This window comes from Stegodyphus dumicola, chromosome X1 (genome assembly GCF_044657685.1).
Source record: "Stegodyphus dumicola isolate Sdum_Otavi_A_Nest chromosome X1, ASM4465768v1".
Lineage (NCBI taxonomy): Eukaryota > Metazoa > Arthropoda > Arachnida > Araneae > Eresidae > Stegodyphus > Stegodyphus dumicola.
Genome location: NC_140780.1, coordinates 60,444,430 through 60,471,966, shown reverse-complemented (window position 1 = coordinate 60,471,966; position 27,537 = coordinate 60,444,430). Strand labels below are relative to the sequence as shown.

General features: G+C 32.5%; 1 protein-coding gene across 2 annotated transcripts in view; it reads right to left on the bottom strand.

Moving 5' to 3' along the window:
• The window catches only part of LOC118185692 (transient receptor potential-gamma protein-like), a 438,602-nt gene that overhangs the window by 200,308 nt on the left and 210,757 nt on the right, over window positions 1-27,537 (bottom strand). The gene's annotated exons all lie outside the window — the stretch shown is intronic.

The window sequence follows — 27,537 nt, the reverse complement described above, 5'->3', positions numbered from 1 at the left end:
TCCTTAATAGGATCTAGTAGAGTTTATGTGGCCAAAGGGAACACGACCCTACAAAGTTTAAACTTTAACATATTCTTAAAGCACAAATATGGATTCGAGACAGGGAAATTTTAAACTTGAGTTGCTGACCAAATTTAATGCAACTGCTTTTGATGCTGTTTATTTAACCAATTTCGATACTGTGTAACGATATGCATGAAACCATTTTCAAAGCTGAACGGCTTAGGTTCCAATCAAATATAAAAACCACACTTTTGCTAGGTCACGCTTGCTCACTGTTTTTTACAGCAACCGCATTTCAGTAAAGCCCAGATGGAACCAAGTTTCGAGTTCTAGTCGTATGAAGCTATTTACTCACTTCGGTAACTATTTTAGTAGGGTCAGAGTCAGAAGATGGACAGGATTTTCGCGTGGAAAGGCAATGCCTTCTTCAAGTTCTAATAACAGAAGCCCAAATTCTTGTACAATACGTGTGTTTATAATGCCTTTCTGCATCCAAAGTTACTTAGTGTTGACGACGTTGGCAACACACGTGAAAGACACGTATTGTAAATAAACATTAAAGCTTGTTTTACTATTTATCCTTCCTTTCAACACAGTTCTCTTTTCTGGTAATTAGCATAATTTTTCATGAAATTGTGCCAAAAAGGATTTCGAAACTTTTTGAAAAAGTTTATTAGTTGTCTTTCAATTATTTCGCAGGTTACTTCTACGTGCCTCTCACTTTATCCAGCCGAAGAATGGGATTTTGATAAGTAGAAAACTGCTTTGACCTTATCCTGCAAAAATTAAACCCGTTGAGTAAGATTAGGAGAACGGCGAGAGCATGATACTGCTTCAGTCCTATTGATTCTCTTGTCTATAAAATGGCAACCAAACGCTTGTGTATCTGAAGCATACTTATGCACAAATATTACATAAAAAGATTTCATGTGCAGATTATGATATATTTTTGTCATGCGAGTATTCAAGTTCTTATTTTAAAAGTGCATAAGACTATATAAAAAATTTATATTTGCAACCGCAACTCTAGGTTTTCTAGCAGTTTGTACATTATACTTAAACAAAACAAATTTTATTTAATGGTTTGGTTTATTTAATTACGGCAAAGCGTACGACGGTAATCTGCCTAAGGGAAGGGATATGCCTTCGTGAAGGACTTTCTAAGGGAAAGTGGCTCGTATTTTATTAAATGTTCCACAGTTTAAACAGAATTTAGTGAAAATTTATTCATGTTTGATTTCAACTTCAGAGAACTTAAGGAGAATTTGGAATTTTATATTTTTAGTAAATTTCAAGACCTGAAGTTCCGCAATTGACATGATTGAGAAGTTGATAGTAATATATTTTAAATGTCCGGAATCTAAATCTTATATTTCTGTTTATTACTAATGTAACAAAGCTTTCTTATTTCTCAGAAAAGTACACTCATATTGAATTTTTGCTTACGACAGATGCAACAGGTGAAATAGATTAATCTGAATATCATAGGCCAATTTTATTTATTTATTTCTGTCACCATTAATGATGCACGAAATGTTTGTAAATAATTAATTTCCGGTAAGTACAGAATAACTCAACAGTTACTAAATGATTTACGAAACGAAAAATAATAAACAGTACAATTTGTCACTTTAATATATAAATTAAACCAAATAATAGAACATTTAAAATACATATATACGTAATACGACTGTGCCATTTATGTAATAAGTGACTTGGTGGAAAGTAAATAGCAACGGATTGGCGGTGGTTCTCGGCATTATAACTATCTAGTTAGCAAGATAAAACTCTAAAAACACACATAACGAAAAATTCCACACATAATTTTATTCCTTGATAATGCACATCTGTGGATGCGCTAAGCACCCCTCCCCCAATTTTGTACAGAGTTCATCTTAAAAAATGGACGAAATTAGAAAAGCAAACTCTGCGTGGGTAGCAGCAGCGAAAAGAAGCAGAAATGAAGCGAAATAATTGAAGAAGAGGGAGTTCCGACGCAATTACTTTTTTATACCGAATTCCTTTTCAGATCATATGACAGATTAATGTTCAGATGTTGGGTTCAGATTTCATTGATAAGTGCTCTGTCTAAAATTATTGCTCTGTTATTTATTTATTATTTTAAAGATAGATATTTTATATTTTACATATTCCCCTCCTCCCTTTAAGAAGAAAGTGGCTGGGTGAGAGAAAAGCATTTTTAGAGAAAAAGGTGCTAAAGCGTTAGCAAATGAAGAGAAATAATTTGAAAATTACAAATTCTGAAGTTTTGATCAAAATAATTAATTGCATAATTACTAAATATGAACTTTGATAATATTTTAGGGTCCTTCAAAAATTTTCTGTCCAAACGTCTTGTGTTTTAGAGTCCATATAATTAGATTTTTTTCAGGGAACGCTTTGCACACAACATCGCTATTTTAAAAACTTTGCACACACATTTTGAATAATCACGACGAATTTCAAAATTTTCAAAGCATAATTAATTTTTAGTATTATAAATTATATTTTAACATCATAAATTTTATAATAGTGTTACTAAAATCATGTTTTTTTTACTGTTAACTGTTACATTTCTAATTTTCTTATTTTATACAAAACTAGAAGACCCCACAGCCTTCTCTAATACAAACATTTCCATCTGTTAGGCAAATCCACTTAAAACTGACTCATGTATATCATGAGTGGTTAGGGGTTGCTTTGGCAGTTGGTTATAAAGACCTCGGCTCCTTGTTTAAAGACAACTGGCCTTTCTGGGCTGCGCTATACATTCCATTTATAAAAAAAAGTAACCGCACTCCATTTATATATGGAAAAATAATTATATGAAAACATTATATGGTGGGAGCCTCCAAAGTTTATATTGCATTTGGAAGGTAAAAGGAACAAATAACAGAAGTAGAAACAGGTCCTCTGTTTTGAACCAGCACTCCCTCGTCATACTCTATCTTTTTTTTTTTTTTTTTTTTTTTTTTTTTTTTTTTTTTAAATTTTTAGTACTTTTATGTTCATCCTAACTATACTCAATCAATATATTTAAGATGGGGTATTTTCTACATTACATTCAAAATACTTTTGTACCAGCTTTTTCTAAATTAACTCATTCATTTTTCACATTTAGCTCATTCTTAAAATAATTCAAAGTTCTTAAAATTCAAATTTTTAAACAATAACCTTATGTCTAATTATTAATACAGTAATTTTAATAACCTTCTCTAAATACAGTAATTTTAATAACCTTCTCTAAATAAAGTAATTTTAAATCGTTAAATTTGTTTTTTAATCTTGTACAACAATTAAGAAAAACTAAATTTGTTATAAAAAATGTTTAATCATTTTCATAATAATAGTACTAAATTTTTATAATCTAATATAGACAACATTAGGTACCTAAATTTTAAAGCAGTACTTTATTAAAAATCACTTAATTCATGGTAATAAAAACTTTTGGCATACATCATTTACAAAATAACATTAAATAAACTCACAAAATCTGTAAATTAAAAATCATATAGGAAATATTGGGTCATTTTTCAAACAATATTTTCTTGCGTATTGGCCTTTTGAAAGGAAATCCATATACAGGAACACGATGGAAAACGGTGAAATCTGATACCTGTATCTGATAATACTGCTTCGTAATGTACTGCTTCGTTCTTTAAAATTAAACATATACATTCGCATACACTTGTGGCTCTAATTTCAAAACTAACAACATTTACCTTTTACATTCTCATATCTATATAGTGAAACTACTTTACAAGCTGTTAAACATATCTATATACATATAAAAACTGCAGTTACTGATACTTTAACATATATTAATAATAACACATATTAATAACAGTTGTTGCTACCATCAGTTGTACCTTAGATATCTACTTGTACTTGGTCATGTTGTGTTTTGACAAATGCTGCCCTCGGCTTTAAACAGAGAAGGTGGATATAGTACTAAGTCGACATAAGTTACTTCCTCGCACCTGGTGGAAAGTATTTATATTTTGCTTATCAATACTGGAAGCAATGGACTTCACACCTGTTAAAAACTAAGGCAGCTCTTACTAAACTGACTAAACTATTACAATTCTGTAAAGAAAGATATTCATAATCATCAACTAGCTAAGTACTCATTCGATAGCAATATTCGTACTCGTCAACTAGCTAAGTAATCGTCGTATAAACCATTTTTTATTTATATATATATATATATTCATGTATTTATTTATTATTTACACTTACATTTATTTATTTATATATATTTATATTATTTCTTTCTTCATTAATTTTATTTATTTTTTTTTAATTTTTATTTTCTCCTTAATTAATTTTATTTTCATTTTTATTTTATTTTTTGTTTATTATATTAAGTATTTGCAAAATTTAATCAGCAACTTTGTTTTTATTATATTAAGCACCAGCTTATAACTCTGAATTATATGTAGCTTTTGAAATGCAAGTTGTCTTTGTTTATGAACTACTGCTACTATATGTACTTTCTGATTTCTTTAAAAAAAAGTACAGCTCTACCCTGGTGGTGGCGGCTGCTGGATTGTACTTGATCTTCCGCTGAGCAGGCACTATTCTGTTTGATATACACCATGGTTTCTTAATTTTTTTTCAGTCGCGACCCCCAGGACCCCATAATATTTACAAAAATTTTGTGGGACCCCATAACTATTACGAAATTCCGACACGCGAAAAAAATTGAGTTTGTACTGGAATATATACTAGTATTTCAGTTTTAGGTCATTAACTTTAATTTCTAATTTTAAGATATAGAACAATATGGAAATTTTAAATAAGTAACAGCGTCACGTGCAAAGCAAGGAAGATGAACGTTTATATTATATAAAGAATGCATCGAAACGTTTTTTGTTTTTTTTTTCTTTGTCAGTATTGTCTTATCTTTATCTATTTTCAAATATATCGTGTAAAAATATTTGGCAATTGTAAAATTATTATAATAAGTTAAAGAAATAGCGAAAGTGCTAAAACTTTTGGCGACCTCCTGCTGCAGGTCCCCTAGGGGGTCGTGACACACAGATTAGGAAACCCTAGTCATAAGCTTGCTCAGTGGTGATAAATAAATAAATACATTGCTTATCATTTATTGTTGGGGTTTTTGTAAATAACGCAAAAACAAAAATCCATTCTATGATACAATTTATTTATGGTAAGTCGAGCTGTAGTTAAGAGTCGAGCTGGAGTTAAGAGAGAGACTTGTGAAGTGAACTTTCGTGAAGTTTAGAACTTTCCTTTGCTATGCATTTGATCAGCCTCAAGGTGCGTCTACGCGATTACGCTGACGATGTAACTCGCAAAATAAAAAGTTACATAGCTGATGAAAATTTCTTCGAAACGAAGACGCAAGCGAAATCTGCGTTTAGGTATCGGAATTATTGAATAAAAATCATATGACACGCACAGAAGGCTGCAAGGGCAAAACGTTTCAAGGATTGTGCATTAAAATAAATGTTATTGGTTACTTATCGTCAGAAATGTGTATCATTATAAATAGTCCTTTAGCCGTATGAGCTATTTCATTGTAGAGCACAAGGCTTACTATTTTCGTAATATATGGTTGCAGAACTATAAATATCTATCACTTATTGTTGGAATAAAATTACTGTACCTTGGTAGTTTTGTTAAGGTTTGTATTTCGATTAAATAAAAAGTACATGTTAAAGATTCATTTAAGTCAGAATTCGATAAATAAGCTAAATTAAAATAAATGTTTACAATTTTAGTTAAACTCGGCACTTAAATTCGATGGTTTAATAACACACCATGTACTACTTAACACAGAATAATACCATGTTGCTGAAATTGCAAGGAGTATGTGCATGAATCAGTGTATATGGAGTTTAATAAAATTCAATATTAATATAAGATCCAGTCTTATGTAAAATAAATTAACTGTTAAGTACTTGTGTGAGAGTTTCCTGAAGTAAAATTTATCAGGGCAATCCCAACTTAAGATCCAACAATAATCCGAAAAGGTCACTTACTGGCCGGACCGAGGTCTGGCAAGTCCTAAAACAGATGACTCTAGTAATCCGGGGTGGTATCTCGAGGACGCTGGGTAATGTTCCTCTGCTACGGACAGCCCGAGCGACTGGCAGGTAGCAAATCACAGTTAATGACCTGTGTCGCAAAACCGATGCGTCTTTCTCTCCAAGGTGCGAGGGCAGGGGTTGAAATCCTGTGCCTGGTTCTAAGTGGTGAGAAGACTCTTAGTGCCATTAAGTTGGCGGATGAAGGAATGCCCCAACTGTTGTTGATATGCTCAGTGATTTTACTCTTCCTCAAGAGCCTTGTTTGTACATGTATATATTTCTTTCTGCATTCAATAAATGCGGTTTGGCTGACTCCTGCTGAGTTGGTAAGACATACAAATTGTGTAGCAGTTGAAAAAAGCATGTATAGAAATGTAGCCAAGATGGACCAAAAAAAAACTTCTTTATAACAAACATAAATTTTCGTATGTTGGCTGCAAGAACATAATAGAATTACTACTTTCTGGCCGTCAAAACGGTACAGTGGTTAGCGTCGCTGACTGTCGTGCTGAAGAGCCCGGGTTCGAATCCTGGAGAAGGAATGGATGTTTGTAAATGTATAGTGTCCATGCGGCATGGGACACTCTAAACATGCGGCCTCGAGAGGTTGATGATAGAGGAAGAGGGGGGAGACCCTCGGATTCTTCTCCCGGAGTGCTCTCCGTCAAATTGGGGGCGGAACTGAGCTAAACCGCACTATACCTGTAAGGTGTTCAATAAATATAGGCGTAAACGTGCGCTTCTTGCCACGAGGATGTTCGTGGGCTTGGGCTAACTATAGGTCAGACAAGTGAGCATTAACAACAACTTTTCATACAGTAGAAGTACACAGGTGTTAAATAAGTCATTATCAGGATCAGGATAGGCCTTACTTTATTTCATTCTTTGAGCGAAATGTTTTCAGCTCTGACTTATAAAACCCACAATAGCGAAATCTTGATAGCTTCATGAAAGTTATTTTGCGATGTTCTGAAATGATCTTTATTACTTAGTGCCTTGAGGGGGCCTTTTTCTTTACCCTCACTTAAAGCAGCTACTATTGTCAGGCCATCAGTACAGATTTCTTACATCGCATACAGTAGTCTTAATCAATCTCTAAGTATTAATTATCGCATAATCAGAATTCATTTAAGATCATAAGTAGTGTTAAAGTTTAGCAATTTAGAGACACTTAAGAACATGAATCGTACTAGTTTTGTTTTGCATAATTAAATATAGGTAACCCTTTTCCTTAGATTTTAATTAAAAGTATGTATTTTCAAAACAGGAAACAAATGTTTAATTTACGCACAGAAATCTGATTACGAAAACAAGGTAATTACTGTCAGTAAAACTTAAGATGGTTGTTTGAAAATCTAATTAACGTTTATTCTACAGTAGATTAGATGCGTTCTATTCTATTACAAATCAAGCATTAGATGCTATGTAGATAAGATATTATTGTTAGTTTTCGAATATTTAATATATAATGAACCCTCAAGTGGCGAACATTTCCCTAAAACAAGCACTTCTGAAAGTGATCAGTATTTCCAAAAGTATTAAAAAAAAACTCGTACTACATATCTCTTCCCTAAGACACCCACTTCCATAGAAGACCAACTATAGATAGAACCATGGGTAGACATATTAGAGAGAGTTTAAAGGTATAAGGTATTTCTCCCGCCTTCCTAGCGTCCATTCGTGGTGTAGTGGTTCTGCACGCTGGGCCGGTATTCCAGAGGTCCGTCGTTCGATTCTCGGCGAAGGCGGTTACTAATTTTTCATTTTTCCTGCATTCCAAAAAAATGCCTAATGTCTCTACAGTGGGGCCCGAACTAAAAGGGTGTTGGATGAGGATTCTCCGCATCCAGGAATTAGCGATTGGGTAACCTAAAAACCCCAGTCGCTCTTTAAAAAAGAGTGTATATAAGGTATTTCTCCCGCCTTCCTAGCGTGCCTTCGTGGTGTAGTGAATTTTCACGCTGGGCAGGTATTTCAGAGTTCCGTGGTTCGATTCCCGGCGAAGGCGGTTACTAATTTTCCATCTTTCCTGCATTCCAAAAAAAAAATGCCTAACAAAGTAATATACATATGTTTTAATCATAGTAGTTATAATCATTACAGATAGTTGTAAAGCTTTAGAAAATTTATTAATTACGCTCTAAGGGCTGCACGTTAAATAAGTCACATGGGCATCTTTTCATAGTCAAGTTATTAAAAATATTTCTGAAATAAAAATTTAATGAACTTAATAACTTATACTGGTCATTCAGAATTTTAATTTTGCTGATTTGCTAAAATTATTCTTATAATAAGGATTATATAAGGATTATATTCAACAAAAGGAATTTTTTCCTGCAAATAAATCTTTATATTTAAAATAAAAAGTAGAGCCAAACCTCTGTAAGACGGCGATTCTCAGTATCGATGTGTTATGTTCAAAATACTTATGCTCGAAAATACTGGGCCCACTAGTAGCTGAGCGATCGCTGAACACACCTAGTTCGGACTGAAGTTCAAATCCCGGCGAACCGGCTGGCTGCATGGGCGTTTTCGTGGTTTTTCCCCGTGTGTAACGTGAATATGAGCCAGTTTCCCTTAGAACGTCCTCCGCGAAAGCATCCCTTCCCTTAAGCAGATAGCTCTCATGTGCTTCGCCATAATAAAATAAAGGTGATTTTATATATAAGATAATAATTATATGAAAAGGAATTGTCGGAGCTTAAAAGAAAGTTTATAGTTTCTTTCCTATGAAGGTCCTAACCAATTTGTTTCTCGAAGATAGTCGTACCCAAAGGTTGTACAGGTAAAAATTACAAAACTGCATATACACTGGTGTGCAAAAATTAAGAACGAGACGGTTTTGTCATTATAAATTTGTACAAAAGCTTTCCAAATCAACACATTTAATACCGTAAGATCCCCAATACGTAAGGACATGAGTAATGTAAGCAACACTTACTAAAAGAGAAATCAGAGGGATAAAAAGAAGCTTTATTGAAAACGTAGCATGGAGCGCAATGCGACTGAAGGCCGAAACATCCCTGTGATGAGTGTCCAGCAAGAAACATCCGGTCTTTAATAGGGGATATGATCGCCCCTGACTGCTAGGCAGGTTTCACAGCGTCTGCCCATGCTGAGAATGAGGGTGTCAATGAGTTGTTGAGGCATCGCTGCCCATTCGTCTTGCAGCGCCAATCGAAGCTCCGGAATCGTTACTGGTGGTAAGGTACGAGCTGCCAAGCGTCTGCCTAGAAAATCTCATACATGCTCGATGGGATTGAGATCCGGAGATCGTGCCGGCCAATCCATACGTTCAATATCCTCACTCTCTAAGAGCTGTTCGGCAGCTACTGTGCGATGACATGGTGCATTGTCGTCCATGAAAAGGAACTGCGGACCCATAGCGCCGCTAAAAAGACGCACATATGGAAGAAGAATCTCGTTACAATAACGGGTCCCGTTGACTGAACCTGCGTCGAAAAAGTGAAGGTCTGTACGACTACCAAGCATGATGCCTCCCCAAACGAGAACACCGCCACCTCCATACCTGTCCCTTTCAATGATGTTCGAGGGATGATTGCGGCTTCCCCGCTCTCTCCAGATGAGTATGCGATGAGAATCGCTATTCAGACTGAATCTGCTCTCATCTGTAAAGAGTACTCGTCCCCATTCATTGTCTCTCCAGTTCCGGTGTTCCCGGCACCACAGAGAACGCCTTCTCCGATGGGCAGGCGTTAGAGTTACACACCGTACAGGGCGTCGTGCAAACAGACCACCACCGTGCAGTCTTCTGGCCACGGTAAAACGCGATATCAGTCGTCCAGTCGCCTGTGTCGTGTGTCTAGCGATTTCTCCCGCTATCTGCCGCCTGTGTCTTCTGGCCTGTAAGACAATATACCGGTCATCTGCGGGTGTGGTTCCTCGTGGGCGACCACTACTAAACCCCCGGATAGCTGTTCCGAACTCTGCAGCCACACTTGTCACACTGCGGCCTTCCTCTAACTTCCCAATGATTCGATCTCGGGTAAAAGCATCCAGATGTCGTCTAACAGATTGATTATTCGCCATTTCTCGCTGAGGCAGCAACTCGGTGTGATTTTAACTGCTATACGGCGTGCAATCTCTTTGCCAGAAATACTGATCTTACACCGACAAACCGACAACATGCTTTATACTACTCAGACACTCCCCCATTACGTCTACCTGCATATCTGCGCATGTGCTACCGTACATCACCTTACTTAATCTCTTGATTGGACTTTCTGTCCGCTCTGCCTCTTCGTTCAGCTGATATGCTAATTTTTCGACCTCGTCCTTAATTTTTGCACACCAGTGTACATGAAAGCTTTATTGAATCAATTTTAATTATTCTTTTGGGATTATATTTGATACATTTCAGCACTATATAAATTTATTTCAACATTACATATTTTTTGTTCAGTTCAAATTACTTAACTTTAAGGATTGAGACGACAGACGCAATCTTGTGCTTCTTGCTACATTAATATTCGTGTGCTTACTCTGATTAAGTCAGACAAATGAGATGAGATAAGCCATGAGAATAACTAGAGGGGAAGCATATATGCGATTTGTGTTTAAAACTTAGAGTTGTTTTTCTTTCGTAGCATAAACTAGCATCGAACTCTCAACAGGCGAATTATCGCTTCTGAAAAAGAAATACAAAAATCAACCTTTTTATTAAATCAGAACTCGAATATAAAACGCACATCTCATGCTTGACTAGCTCAACGTATATTTCTGGAGAGATAGCCTAAAGTAACAAACAAATTCAAATTAAAACTGCGTCTAGTAGTAAAGGATTACGCAAAAGAGATTTAAAGTGAAGTTACTGGCCGGATCAACAATTTAAATATCGGCATCTATAACGCAACGCCAAAGAATTATAATCTTATCAGAGCTAGCGAAATCTTGTAATGTAGCCTCGAGAGGCAGAAGACGTTCTGTCTTACAATCCATAAACATAAGCTCAAATTTATTTGCATTTTGGGGAAGAAATGGAAAGGAGAAGTCGCACTAAAGGCTAAAATTATAAACAAGTGAGTAAATAAAATAACGGCAACTCTACAAACTATTAACGCTACACTAAGATAATGGAATCTGAGAAACTGTGATTATTAGCAAATTTTAATTCTATCATTCATTAATGATTAATTTCTATTCAAAGAAAAATTCCACCCCCCCAAAAAAAAATAATTGTTCTCTTAATGATATCATGCATAAAGAAATGATTTTAATGAGAGAATGACTTTTTCTATTTTTGAGTCGCAAATGACATCTTCTGTTGGAGATTTGGAGCCAATAACTCTCCGGATCATAACATCTTTGAATAATATTATTTAATGAAACTAAGATTATTTTTACAAACAACAAACATTTCCAGTATGTTTTATTGGCCGTTAATGGAACAAATTTACCGCTTTTCAAAGTTTTCAGTTGACATACATATAATTAAGTACACAGTTGCATACACTGTGTAAACATTGTATCACATAAAAGTTCATTTTACTTTTTGTGTGTATAATTTGCGGTGGAAAGCGGTGTTAAACTGGTTACCTGTTTACAAAATAGTAATGCACTGAGGTGAACTGAATCAACCATTTGTGTCTTAACGGCTGCTCCATTAAACCGTTTTGTATAGCAGGTATCTAAATTATCAGACGAGAAATAGAATAAAATTGATTGCGCTGATGCTTCTAATATTATTGAAAACATACAAAAAATATTTTTGCTACACTGATTTAAATGAAATTCGAAATTAATGAAAAAAGCAAACTGAATTTTCATTTCTTCTTTTGCAATATTACTTTAACTAGCAAATCTTAAAATTAAATGCCCCACCAGTGGCCAGTAGTTAAAACTGCTGAATACTGAGATGACGCTCCGAGTTCGATCCCAGGCAGACGGGTTGGCTGCATGGTTTTCTTCCTGGTTTTCCTCATATCTAACATCAGTATGAGAGTTTTCCTTAGAATGTCCTTCACGATGGCGTCCCTTCCGTTAGACAGATAGCCCTAGTGTGCTCTTTTATGACACTTTTAATTTTTATACTTTTTATTTTTAGCATTTTTATTATATTACACATTATAGACTAGCATCGAACTCAATAAACATTTTATTCAAAACTGGACATTAAGTTAATAAGCATTCAGTTCTTAAATGATAATGTCAAACATACCATCACTCCAACAGGATAGAATTACATTAAAAAATTTCTTGATGTGACAAGAATTGACTTAGGGAGAAAGGCCTAAATAATTTCATAACAGCCTTTCTTCTTTCGTTAGAAAATCAATTGATTTTACCTTCTGAAATTTATAACATTAAATAATCCATTAAATAAGCTAGTTTGGTCTCGTTATAAGCATTAGATTTAATTCCTCGTTATAGGAATTAGAAAACTTTAAGTGATAAAGTCCGTATAAATCAGAACTAAATATTTAGATAACGGCAATAACTAGATAACGCTATTTAATAAAATAATAGACTACTAAACAGACTAAAATTACAGAATAAGAGCATCTTCTACATCCTTATCTTATTAAACGAAATATTTGTGTGCATAATATTAACGAATATGCAAGTATTATGTCATAATACTGTGCATCTGTGAAATAGTGACATCGGATATAATTATTGACGAATACCACAAATAACGCCGCACTTATACAGCAGTTATTTAAAGAAAATAAGACCTACATAACTTTTTTAAACTTTTATTTTCAGAAGCATCACGCAATAGCAACAGCGATGCACTGCATAGCAAAAGATTAGAAAGTGAAATAAATTCAACCATATTTGAGAAGCAATTAAAAGATGGCACATATCTTTCCATTTATAGCAATAATATGTATTTATGTACAGGAGATATAAATTAATGTTTTATAATCTGCAATTATGTAGTATGAAAAAAATTTTATTACCTCAGATATTTAGTCGAAATACTTCTTACATACAAAATAATAAATTTTATTGCTAATTTTTATTACACATTTGATATATGTTTTTTCACAGAAGATACCGTATTTATGATCTCATGATCGATTCTCTAGTAAAGTACATTTATGGAAGCTTTTATTAGTTTAGTACGAGAATGCTGTCTCCTCTTAGACATTTTTGTTTTTATTTCTCGTGCCGAAAAACTTAATATTCGGTACAGGTATATGTTTCACAGACCATGATAACCTAAACACTTTTATTTGGTTTTAAATACAAGCTACCTGGCTTTCAATATAGCACATTGATACTTTGGGATCTAATCTAATTCTTCGTTGTATTCGAAGTGTGAATAAGCTCGTTATCCTACAGAAAATATATATCCCTCGTACTTCCTAGAAATTCATCAAGTAGTTATAAATTGACCCCTGAATCCACGTATAATGTTGTTTCGGCCACCAGAGCTCTCTGCCTGTCTGTGAGATATTATTTCGCAATGCGCAGATTGTATGCGCAGCTCGCATTTTGTTATTGCATTCTTAAAACCGCTAATTGTAACTCTGTCGTTTTACTTTGTGCTGTGTTGTGTTCGAAAGTTCAAACTTCCGAATAAAGGTTAATTTACAGTCCACTCGCATTGATGTATTCTTAGGTTTATTAATTTAAAGTTAAGATACTGCTACGCTACAAATGTTCTGATCGTTGGCGATCTGTGGTAAAAGTTTATTTGTACTTGGCCATCAAAGTTAAAATCTGGATCAAAACAGAACACATTCGTCGCCTTATCGTTTCATGAAAAAAACGTCTCCGCTCTTCCTACAAGGTCCGCCTGTAATATACCTAGCCATCAAAAACATCTAGATCAGGGGTTACCAACAAGGTTGATACTGACCCCCTGGGGACTGGTGAAATTTTAAAGGGGACACTAAAATTTTTTTGAAGTAGGAAACATGCAAAATGTGCAGTCCCATCCCCGGGACTCGAACCTAGGACCTTGCGGATACGCTTTGAGTACGGTTCCAATTGCACCAAGAAGGCATGTGGAGTGGACGGGAAAAGTACCTTATAACTTATAACATAACAGTTTTTTTTTTTAAATTTCGGATTTCGGAGTACATTTTAAACAGTAGAGTTTGCAGAATAATATGAAAGGTATATATACAGCAAAACCAGAAAAGTTCTCAGTTGTAAATATAATTACAAAGTAATAAATCGATATAAAAGACAAAAAAATCATGAGGAAATAAATGTAACACTAAATGTGCTTAAAAAATAATTATTTTTTTAAGAAAGGCTAACTTTAGGTAATTCGTGTGTACAAAATATTTGCTGATCCCCGATAGCAAACTGCATTTTTTTACAGCTGAAATTTTATAGTGAACTGTTCATTTAAATAGAGTTTGCTCCGTTTTTTAGATTTTAGATAAAGTAAAGTAATTTCCCTTACATTTATTCTTCTTTATTGAGAATGTAAAGTCATGATAATTTTTTAGCAGTACATCAGAAAATTCATTTGGGATCTCACCGGGAATCAAACCTAAATCCTTCTTATTTTCTAACCGGGATAAGCTGACTACTAGAACCCAAATTACATGAAAAGAATGTGTTTATTTTCTTGTAAGGCAAGTGAAACAGGAATTATTATCAACTAAGCAGGAGTTTTATTTGTTACCTGAAAAAGTTTAATAGCGAAAGGTATTAAAGACTTTACAGGTTGAAACGTTAATTGTACGTTAGATTCCCTACCATGGGGAACTTAGTATGAATTATTTTGAAACTAGATTTTAATATTTTGACAAATGAGATGCTCAGTTACCCTTAAGCAGAAAGGATTTTCCACTAAAATTGAATGTTACGGGATTTAATTAACGTAAAATACTCTGCTCATTTTAATGATTATTAATAAATATACGGCGACTGAAAATACAATTTATGAACTTCATTTGATATACTTTCAGGCATTTCTAGTTAAGCATTTACGTTTTTCAAGTTTCATGATAAAAAATTTTCAAAATTTGCATTGAAATTCCAAAGATAAAGAAGAGAAAAATTAATTTTTGATAAATATTATATTTAGACATTGCCAGTGTGAATATATATTAGACCTTTAGATTAATTTGACAACAATATATAAATAAACCGTAAGTTCAATTGCATCAATAAGAGTTATCCTTTAATACTGCACAATATTTGAAAATCTTTAGCAAAAGGAGTATTCAAGTTTCGTCTCTAAAGCCGTGCAATGAAATAATAATTGAATTAATTAGCATAACCTGCTCAGAATGACTAAAGCTTATGGGATTTTATTTTACATAGACACCACCTGGAATAATAATATATGTATGCATTATTTGTATAAATTTACTTAAATCTGGATGACTACAATGTCTACAAATACGAGTTTTGCTATAATAAGTAGACAAGAGTTTAGTATAGATATTATAAAAATATAAAAAGATAGGAAAAATTTAGTTTTGCGCGTGATTTGTCATGTTTTCCGATTTAGTTTCTGGAATTCCAAGTTATCAAGTATTTGTTATCGCGAAGTCTCAAGTAACTTATAACAAAATAAAATATATTAAATGAGAGTAAATTAAATATATCAAATTAGTTTTCTTAAACTTTATTAAAAAGCAAAACGAAAAAGAGGCTCACAGCGGATTGCGAAGTGTTGTTTGTAAATCTGCTCTTAATAACACCCAACAGCATAATTACATACAAAATTTACGTTTGCAAACCATTAACTAAACAACACTTTTTTTAATGCTCTCATGTTCACTTCAAATTAATTCTTAATGTTATCATACATACATTAAAATTATGAAGACATTTGAATTGTTAAAGAATTTTATATTTTCATTCACTTTGTAAAGCTAAGTTCACACCCATGCTCATTTGACCTTACTAATGCCCTGCATTAGTAACTACAATAATTATGAAAAGGAATATTTGTGTTTATATATGGCATATTTCTATCTTATCAGCCTTTATGCTTTCGTAAACAGTACATAGTCTACGAGCATTCTTGGTGCACAGTGTAGCTTAATTTTTATGGAAATAACAAAAGGTAGAAAGATTCACTTAATATTAAAAAATTATACATTAGAGGTAAATCGGAACACAATTTAATGGCCATCTGGGAAAAATATTTTTATATATCAAATTTTATGTTGCATTTACATACATCCTTCTGATCGTAAGACTGTTACTTTGGGAAGATACTGGAGATAAGAAGCTATGGCTCATAAAATCAGCTTAAAAATTTCTTATGCTCTATAAATCCGACCCTTACATTTTATAGTGAAATAAAATACGACACAGACCTTACTTATAATTATCCCAGTAGTTAATACAATGACAGATAATTTGTATTCCCTAGGCAAGTCTTTAGTAACACAATTCGTTTCAATTTTAAGCATATTGGTTACTCTTAATAACGTTCACATGAGGGGAAATCAAATTCTTTTTTTCGTGTGAAATTCTTTGGTTAGCCGAATTTAATTAAAAGTTATTTTTCTGTTGAAATTGCATCCAATAAAAATTTTCAGTGATGATAGTAGCTCATCACATGATTTTAGGGAACGGTACAATATTCTGCAGGAAGCCATGCGATCAGCAATATATAGCTTTTATACTAGATCTATACTAGATCATCATATCTATACTTTTATACTAGATCTCTTATCTATACTAGATCAATACTATGAATATTTGGCTTGAAGGATTTATAAATATAAACTATAATAATTTTGGAAATAAAAAAGGCAGATCTCGTAAAAAAAGTTAGAGTTGAGTAAACCTTATTTCATTTCATAACTAACATTATTTCATTAATTCAAATACCGGTAATCCTCCTTTTTTGTGTTGTTATTCTCAGCTTTTATTGAATTTTATTAGATTATAGTAATTTTATTGTCTCTACTAATTGACGTTTTTCACAAAAAAATAATAAAATCTATTACTCTAAGAGACCGTCTTACATTTAGTTACTGATTTCATATTCTCTGCCTTCCACAGTTCGCTCCTTTTTGTGGGTGACATCCTGAGTTCACACAGTAATGGCCATTAAAAGTGTTGCACCCTGAAGGAAACACCGAACAAACTTGAAACTGCCATAAAAGTTAGAATATTCAGGGTTACGTAAATGATTAGCATTTCATTATTACAGTCAAGTGTAAAAGAGGAAACTGAAATGCCGGTTTTCTTTTCCTTATCAGGTTGTTTTCTCGACACCCAGTTGTCCGACGATACGTCTGTCCGATGGGTGCGTTTGTCCGACAAAACTTTGTTCAGACAACGGCTTTTGTCCTCATAAAACTTTGTGATTTAAGGCATAAAAATCATGAAGTTCATTTATACCTGTTTAGCAGCGTTTACGCCTTAGCCAGTTAGGGAAGGAAAAGTTGAGCATACGTAAATATATGTAGCTGACTGAGAGAAAAAGCATGATCGATGTTTGCTTCGCTGAGTCTGGTGACCAATTGACATAAAGTTGAAAATGTTAGATGAAATTACTTCGATCAGCGCCGGAAACTAATTCATCACCAATTAAAACTTGAAAATGTTTATAATTAAAAAATTCATTTACCGATAAATAACTAATTAATTAACTACCGTAATTAAAAAGTTAATATAAAATAATAAATTTCTTTAAATAATAAAAAAAAAATTCAAATATAAACATATTAGCTACGATGATAAACGCGATCACAAAATATTCTAGTTATTTCATTTGAAGCAGTTTAAAAATCAAAATTTACTGCTTTGAATGCAGTTTAAATAGGAACGATATAAACTAATTTATTTAAAAATAACACTAGATATTAATGCGGTAAATGTGATTCTATTCTTTTGAGATATATGTATTTACTTTATATGATATTTAAAGAATTAAAAGAAATATATATATATATATGTATATATATATATATTTCTTTTAATTCTTTGAATATATTCTTGAATATGGAAATTTTTATAGTAATAATAAAATTCCATATTCAAGAATACACTTAAAATTCTAACTGTATGTTCTTTTTATTTTTAATGGCGACGTTCTCTTATTTGAAAGTACGTGGAATTAAATCCACAGCCCCGTAGTCAAGTTGTTTTTCCCGCCTTTTGTGCACGTACAGTTATAGAATGTTCTGGAAATATTTAAAGCGAACTAGATTGGCTGACGAGGCTGACGTCATTTCTTTGAAGCTCCGCCTTTCCAGATGCTATAAAAGGACTCGCAAAGGAATATTGGGGGTAATAAATGGATCCTGTTTTTTAAACTTATCGTCTGATAATTTAAAATACGACTGCATTTATGATTCTTCACCAAAATTTTTATTCCGGACAAAAGCTGGTTCATCATATATATATATTCAGTTATTTATTTACATTTTATGACATTTAACAAAGTAAAAAAAAATATTTATCCTTTACAGATTGATCAGTTTTAGTTCGCATCCTCACCTGATTTTCCCACCTTACCTGATTTTGTCTGAGTATATTGCGTTTGCATACGCCGCCCAACTGGGATAGTGATTAGTGTCTCTGACTACCGTAACAAAAGGCCTGGGTTCGAATTCCAGAGTAGGTAGGGATGTTTGTAAATGTATAGTGTCTGTGCTTCATGGGGGACCGTCAAAATATGCGGCGAGCCGAAAGTCCTCTCTAGAGGTTGCTCTTCTTCTGAAGTAGGGGTGAAACCGAGAAAAGTTGTACTGTCACCTGTATGGTGCCCAAGGTCTCTTGCTAACGACATATGAAGTCTTGACTCCTTGTCATTTAAGTAGGCTTGCTCTGTTTTCAGCAAGCGAGATTACTCACAACAACAGTATTATGTATTATTGTACTCATTTCTCTTCAGATTCAAAATGCAATAAACTCTATTATAGCAACTACTTTCCTAAGATGACTAAATTTGAAAGCAGTCAATATTATGGAGAACATAAATAAATACTAGAATTGAATACCTATATATAATATGCCTATGTATAATACTATGTATAATACTCTCAATCCAAAAACATATGGAAACGTGATTGTCTTATTATTATAATTTTTATTATATCGAGCCCTCTCTCGCGAAAATTACGGCAGGCCTCTGCTTGGCGGGCTTCGCCTCCCAACTTTCAATTGGACAATTGTCACAATATATTTCGTTTTCTTAACGAACATGATTTACGACACCTGCTTTGACCTGTGTTGTCGACATCTCTCACCAGTTGGAAACGTCTGGTAAATGAATATACAGAAACTGGCATTGAGATTATGGCAATTAATATGGCAGATGAACTCTGGCTTCATACTGAAGCCGCATGGGTTTCAATATTTGTAACACTCATCCATAATATCTTCGATTTTATATCCAGCCGTATAACAGCTGCTATTGTTTCCAGAAGCGGAAACTTGGAGCATGGATTTCTGCATATTCTATACCTCAGAATTACCTGAATTTTTAACAATCTTACCCATTTATTATAATACATTTGTAAAACAAGTAGGGTTCCACTAACTGCTTAAAAAAGTAGGGTTCTACTAACTTGTTGATGTAGCAATTTTAATGGAAGCAGTATATTTTCAAAAAACTGACTGCTCTTCCTTCAATACAGTAAGACATTAATTAAATAGGAATACATTTTCATGAGGATTTTTCATCAGCAACGTTTCAAACTGATAAGACTATTTTCATATTAACTTGAGTATTTTCAATCAAAATTTCCTATCTTGTTTTCAGTTACTCAATTTTTCAAACAGTTTTTGCACTTTTAAAATGATGTATTTATGTTGTAGTAATTGGCAAAAAATGTCTTTCATTAAATGCTGAGTTACGAAATAATTTTTATGATCCTGGTAGCAATGCAAATCATGTATCTCAGAGAAGAACTTCTTTTTCTATATAAAGTAAACGCACATAACGTTAAAATCACGTAAACACGCAGTGCTTCAAATTTTGGCACTGCTGCTCTTAAAATGGAGTAGTATAAAGTCCATTTGAAGAGACACCGCTTATTTTTTTCTGACGATAGAGTATAAAGGGTGTCATGAATAGTGCTAGCGTAAAGTTTATATTCAAAATCTTGGCTACGTACCAAGCCACGAAAGCATAACTTTCATTCTCTCAATTTATGTTCCTTTATTTTATTTTATTTTTTTATCCTTCGTTTGCAACATGTTTGCTGGTGCACCTCGTTGTAAAGTGCTTCCGCTGTGAACAGATATCTTTCATTTACCTGTGCATAAATTGAAATTAATTTTAAAATGAAAGAAGTTGCATTCGTAATTAAACTGAAATATATGTAAAATAAAATGAATCAGATATGTTCTCTTGTTCCAAATCAAATAAGTGCTTTGCAGTAACACTGAGTTTCACCGTTATGTCTATTTCCAGATAGTGTTAAGTTTTTGAAGTTTGCTACTACAAATGCTTAAACTAAAAAAAATCGTCAGCTTATTAACATTACAAGAATGTACTGAAGACAAATAAGGTGTAATTCTTCATTAGATTAAACATTTCACATAAAATTTGTTAATTTCATGAAGAGAAATTAGAAAGAGGGCTTTCACTGAGGTTATGAGAATGCAGTTCTTAAGTATAAGGTAATTTTTGTTATTTCCTGAAATCCGTAACATAGAACAGGAGACTGCAATAATACAAGTAATGTTCTTTCTTATGCGTTGTTTTAGAAACGATAAGAAATCAAGTAACTGAAAGTTGAATTAGAAATATTTATCGATGCAAAAGTAAAATGCCTTGAGTTTTTTTTATTTTGAACCCATAAAATTTCCCCGTGCACCGCAAATGTACAACACGGGGCTTACAAATGTAAGTTAACTAAACATTAAATTTTACGTGAACAAATAAAACAAACAAAAACAGAGAACAGCAGGCTAGACATCACAAAAAACAGAGCCACAGTCACGCCAAGTCACGCCAAACTTTTTCAAATCCTTCAACAAGCGTTATCTTGACTAGTCAAACAAATGAACCGAAGCAACAGCAACAAAGAATAGAAATGTTGCAGGGTTTATACTGATGCAACTTCCGGCCTTAATACAAATAGGATAGGTAAGTAAAAAGACGGTTTGTAAATATCTGTTTTTAACTCGACTCTGAGGATAGAATGTCGCATTCTTTTTATTTCTGCTATGTCAGGAAAAGATTTCCTTGAAACGATACTTGAGTTTGTTGAAGTGAAAATGATCACAACGAGAAAAGTCCAGAAAACAGGTTGATAAGCATTATTTTCAGGACAAAGGTTTTCAACAAAGCGGTTATTGACAGATGTGAAGGTGGATTATCGTGCAATATAACGGTTTCTGAATGAATTGGGTAATATTAAAAAGTGTGTGTTTAGTTTTTAGCTGTTTAAGTTAGCTGATTAACTAAACATTTAAAGATGCAGCATTGTTTCGGTACCTCAGCTTGTAAATTAAGCTTAATATCATCTAAACACCTTTTTAATTTTCCCATAGTGAAGAACGCAGGGAGACAGTCATCACGCCTTTAGCGTAGATTCCAAGAACACCAAGTAAATACAATAATAATAAATGTTACTTCTTTTGACATTTTAAAAACTAATGCATCATAAAAACCATATTTTTTGTGCCTGAGAATAAATTATTGGTAAATCATATAGTAAATAAGAATCTGTAGGACTGCTGCAAACTAGAACTAAAATAGAACTACTAAAACACTAGAACTAGTAGACAGATAGCGAGTTATCTCAACGTCTTAAGCAACTCACATAATACAGAAGAAGGTTCGAATAAACTTATTTTATTTTTAAAATTTTAGTCTTAGTTTGAAAATAAAGAATTAACTTGTGCTACAAATGAAATGTCCAACACTTTTGGATATTTTAAATTAACAGAACAAACAATTACATTCGAACTTCATAATGCCGTCTAAGACTACATATTAAATAGAATAAGCTGGCTTGTATATTTTACCGACGCGTATTTAAAGCATCGGCTAGCAAGAATGCAAAAAACCGGAATACCGTTTTTAAACAGAGCTGTAAAAATTATTAACAACAAGGCGCGAATGCCAGAAGTTCTCTTAGCTAAAGATTCAAAAACCCCAGCTTAAATACATACAAAGATAATTTGCACCTGGTGAAGAAGATGGAAAGAGAAAGTTATAGTAGGGCCTGAAATTATAACTTTTTAACTAGCATAAGATACTTCTCAAATCTAATAACTTGGCTATTTATTTAAGCGGTCTCACTACTGGCCGAGGGATGCCCATGTGCAACATAAATACGAACCTCTTTACCTTAGAAAAGTCCTCAATGAAGGTAAGCAGTCTTCCCTTTAGGCAGACAGCTTAAACTAAGAAACCATCATTTCTAAACTAAGAAAGCCAGGAATTCATCGAAGTCTAGTGTAATTAATAAATCGGGAGTAACATGAAGCATCAGTATCAGTGTTTGAATTACCAATGTCACTTACTTAATTTGTACTTTATGTCAGAATTAACGGAAAGATTAGATGTTCAAGTGTTAGAATTTTGATTGATATAAAATTAGCAATATGTCCACAGAGAAGGATAAACATTTAAATTTTTCGAATTATTTTACAAGAAGAATTTTAATAAATTCTAATATAACAGAAATAATAATAATAATTTGAAAATAAATATAACAATAATCATCATTTATTATATTACTAATGATTGGATTTTCAGGGCTTGATAAATTACAGTTTGATCTGTAAAAATGTGTTTATCCTAAATGCTATGTTTACGTGGAAATATATTTTACTTTGAAAATTTTTTTTGTAATATTTATGGGCTCTTTCAAGTGTAAACAACTTAAAAAAATTTTTATGCACTAAATATCTTTGGACATAAAACATCTTCAAAATCATTTTTATTATACACGACAGAAAAGAAGATAAAAATCCCATGTTCTAGTAATTTGCAGCTGTTAAACATTCCTGTAGTAGAAAACAGCCTTTTTTATTTATGTTTTTAAAGTGTTCAGAGGTATTGAATGCATATATGATGCAAAATTATGAAATCTGAAAAATAAATTTTGTTGCATGTAAAATATAGTTAAGTTAAAGAGTTGACGATAAAATAACGAAGGTAAAAAATTTACTCTTATGAAAAGAGCAAAAATCTTTAAATTTTTGATAAAAATTAAATATTTTATGAATTTAAAAAATAGCTTTTCATACATTATTAATAAATATTTATTAGACATTTCTAATAAAATTATTATAAAAATTACTTATGAATGAAATTCAATAAAAGTCTGAAAAGTCAATAATAATTAAGTCAATAATAATTCAATAAAAGTCTGAAAGTCAATAAAAGTCAATAAAAGTCTGGAAATTTAAAGTAACAGTTGTTATTCATTGAAAATCGTAATGAAATACGTAAGCTACATTTGGGGTTATCGCTTATAAAAAATATGCAAATTTCATAACGCATCAATATATAAATTCACGTGTATCTTGGGAAATTAAAAAAAAATACATCGATTGTTTGTAGGCACACCTAGAAATGCATCTACTTTCAGATAATGGTAAAAGTTTTATAGGTTAAATTCAATATTTTTTCAAAAAAAAAATATATAAAACTTATTTAAAAATATAATTTAGAAAGTAAATCATAAGAAATGGGCTAATTTTATTTGGATTGAAGCTAAAGTTTGAATTCTGGAAGAGGGAATCAAACAAATTTAATAAAAAAGAGGTATTAATAAATAGATACCAAATTTAATTAACAACGAGGATCTAAAATTTTAAAAACCATTCGGCCGATTTTTACGAAACTTGGCAATATGGCATAATGAGACGTAGAATCGAAATGTGGAAAAAATTCTGTCATTTCGAAAGAATTCCAACTTTGTGTCAAAATACTTAAGTTAAGACAATGCATTATATATATATGATATATATCATAAGTTGAGCTTTTTAGTCATGATAAATTTGTTGAATTTCGTCAATCGGCTCAGTAGAACAAGAAATATAGAACTGTCCAGCTTTATTTTTTGACAAGGTCCACATGCATTTTTTGAGTGTTTAAAAAGAGAGAGAAGGGGACGAATGATCGTCTAGAAATAATGAAAGGGGTGCATGGGATAAAAAAGGTTGAGAACCACTGTTCTAACAAAATCAAATAGAATCATTTATTTTTATTTGCTTACATACGTTTCTTTTGGTGTTCCCATAATACTCGCGTATTTTCCGTAATGTTTTAAAACAAGTGTCTGAAAAAAGTTTTAGATACTCTTGAGATTTTTTCTTTCCTTAAGGCGTTCAGAAAGAGCCTCCCCAATATTTTAAAACGGATTCGTCTCATGTCGTTATTGTTTTCACATTGCTAATTGATTTGCTCATGGATTTTGGGTGCATGGCCTTTGATTGATGGAGCAATAATGAAAAACTTCAAGAAAGCTGAAACATATAATATTCTTGATTGTTCTGATGATCATTATATGTGGAAAGGGAGAGAATGAACGGTGAATAAGATGTTGACAACGGTGCCGATGTTGATGACTTGTAAGATTTAGCATATGGCATAGATAACAGATCCAGCAGCATTAAATAGTTTGAGGTCTAAGAAATAGCAGCGAACAAGAAGAATAATGGCGCAAAATTCAAGATACAAGGAAGTAGAAATAAAAGATATTAAAATATCGTAAGTTTAATATTGCTGTTTATTCTTATTACACTGTAAGTTTCTTTTAAATAGCTAATATTGTGGTAGTAACTGGCAGTTTATCCATAAAATACTTTTCCTTTACTTTGTTCTTACTGTTACCGCGTCCTTCGAATATTAGATTATTCGCATAATCTCTCCGACCGAATTTTCCTATGAAAAAATTATTTAAGAAAGGGGGATAATAGAGTAAATACAGGTAGTTAAAAATCACAGAGAACTAAGTATTTAAATGTGTGTTGAAAGGGTAGGATGAACTAGGTAGGTAATTGCATTTTGAGCAGAATGTTTCCCCCAAGGGTGGATAAAGGTGTATGTCAGGAACAAATTTTGGAGAAATATTTCTCATGCCAAAATATTAAGTTAGCCTAATTTTTCTCGATTAATCTGTAACGCCCTAGCTATCAAACTTAAGCATTTGTCAGACCATACTGCATCTCGCATTGTAGTAATACTAACATCTGTCATTGTATTTTGACTACCTGCTTGTGGAATCAATTATCACATACCTTTTGCTATCTCTGAATCTTTTATGCCACTCAGGAAAACTCGATATTTTCATAACATTTTCCACCATTCTGACGTTTCGTGATTTTCATTCAAAACTTGATGTTAATAAAGCGTTCTAAGGTGCTATAAACTTTGCCAAGTGTATACTCAGATATCTGTTTTCTGCTCAATAATTTGCAGACTACTGCTTCTATCAGTTTGCAATTTACTCACATACTAGCTCAGAGATATTCAAATACTAGTATTCACGTAATTTTAATACAAGAATATCAAAATGATAAGAAGCAGCTTTTCGAGTAATTAACTTGCCACGTCTTGTATGTGAATTGTGTGCGAGTTCGATAAATTAATATCTCATTCTTACAATATCAGCAGCCCAAATAATTATATATTAAGCTTTAACCCATTTATGCCCAGTAGCTAAAATATGGGACGCTTGGAAATTACTGTGCAGAAAATCTTGTAGCGCATATAGCAATTTTTAATACGCCTAAGGGTTGTTCTTACTGTTAGCAAAAGATGGAACCACTAGACGGACATTAAAATTATTTTAGAACAAGTTGTTTTTATAGGAAACATTCAGCATCGACACATCATGGGTAGCCACAGGAAGTAAGTTATTTTTACAGACTTCTTATTCATAAAACCAAAATAACTTTAAAGGATTTGCTTAAAATAGATCACAAAACACTTCTGCAAAGTTAGTTTGCAAAAATAATAATATCATTTTTGTCTAATTACGTTTAATCTTTAGCGTTCTGTTTATGGGACACTGATCATTAGTGAGTGCATTAAGCCTAAAAGATTTTACTGTCTTATTAATAACCTAAATGTATTTTTATTCGAAATATGCATGTTTTATGCGATAATACTTCAAAGCTACTCTCTTATTACTATTATTTTCTACAAAATATTTAAATTTTACAATATTTGCTAAAATATATTTGTGTGTACAGAAAATATATTCATAAAATTGTCAAAAAAATTAACTTTTAATTTTTTCTTGAAATGTAAATTTTTTTTCTCAGATACGCATATTATTGAAAAGAAAATATAATTTTTATTATTTTGTGTGCACAAAAAAATTCTAATTGTTATTTACTGGAAAACTTCGATCAATTATTTCAGATACGTAACCTTAAATGAAGCAAATATCCAAATATTCAGTTACGATAGAAACAGACAATTACTTTACTTCCATAAAGCTCATTAAAGAGTTCGCAAATTCTGGATTTGCGGTTATAGGACAAAACAGGACTAGAAGCTATCCGATCGGAAATTGTTAAAAAACCTAAAAAAAAAGTGCTATCGATCACAAGAAAGGCATATATCATCTGGTGTAATAATTGTACGTTGAAAAGACAACAGTGTTGTTACGATAGTTTCGAACCGTAGTAGAGTAAATCCATTAGGTTCAGGCAAACGCTGGTCGGCTGAGAAGCAAAAGATCGCAGTGTTTCAGCCTCATGAAATTATGACATACAAGTTTATGGGACGTACCGATCGAATAGACGATAATATTTCAAATTATCGCTTTGGGTTCGGCGGAAAGAAATGGTGGTTTTCCCTTGCAATGTTTTTGATTGAAGGTTTTTAATACCATGCTTTCAACTGATGTTAAAGTTTCAAATATAGGTGTATTCATTTCAAAATTCTTGGCTGTTTCATCGCATATTTTGCAAGAAACAGGAAACAATGGATCAACTAGAATATCGCGGCAGCATTTCGCAGAACTATCTCAAACGATTTGAAGTGTTTACCAAATCTGGAAGAACAATCACTTCAACAAAAAATGAATAAGCGTGTGACCAATGAAATTTGATTTGACCAAATTGTCCACGCAATTGTTGTAAGTAAAACACAACTGCGATATGCTCAGTGTCCAGGTAAGACCACAAATATACGTGAAAAATATAACTTTGGACTGCACGATAAATGCTTTCAACAATTATATGAAAAATATAGGTTTTTTTAATTCATTGTTTTTACATTTCCATTATTTATAATATGTAAAATGTTCTTAAAATTACTATCGCTTTGAATAATTTAATCGAATTTATTTATATTAACCATTACTAATTATTAATGATTTTCAACACTGAAAGTTTCAAATATGAGTACAGGTGTGTTTTGCTCACATGTATCCAATAAAAACTGCGTTCATTTACTCAGCAAATATGGCAATCGTGATCAGTTTGACACCTAAAGTGTATTTATACCTTTCATATTAAGCGACATAAGTTCATTAATAATGAATAAAATTGCCAAAAAAAACTTGGGCATAAAAAGGTTAAAGACAAATGTTTACCACAGTTCTCCTACGCATAACTGTGTGCTACATTTTAGGTATTTATCCATGATACCTAGTTT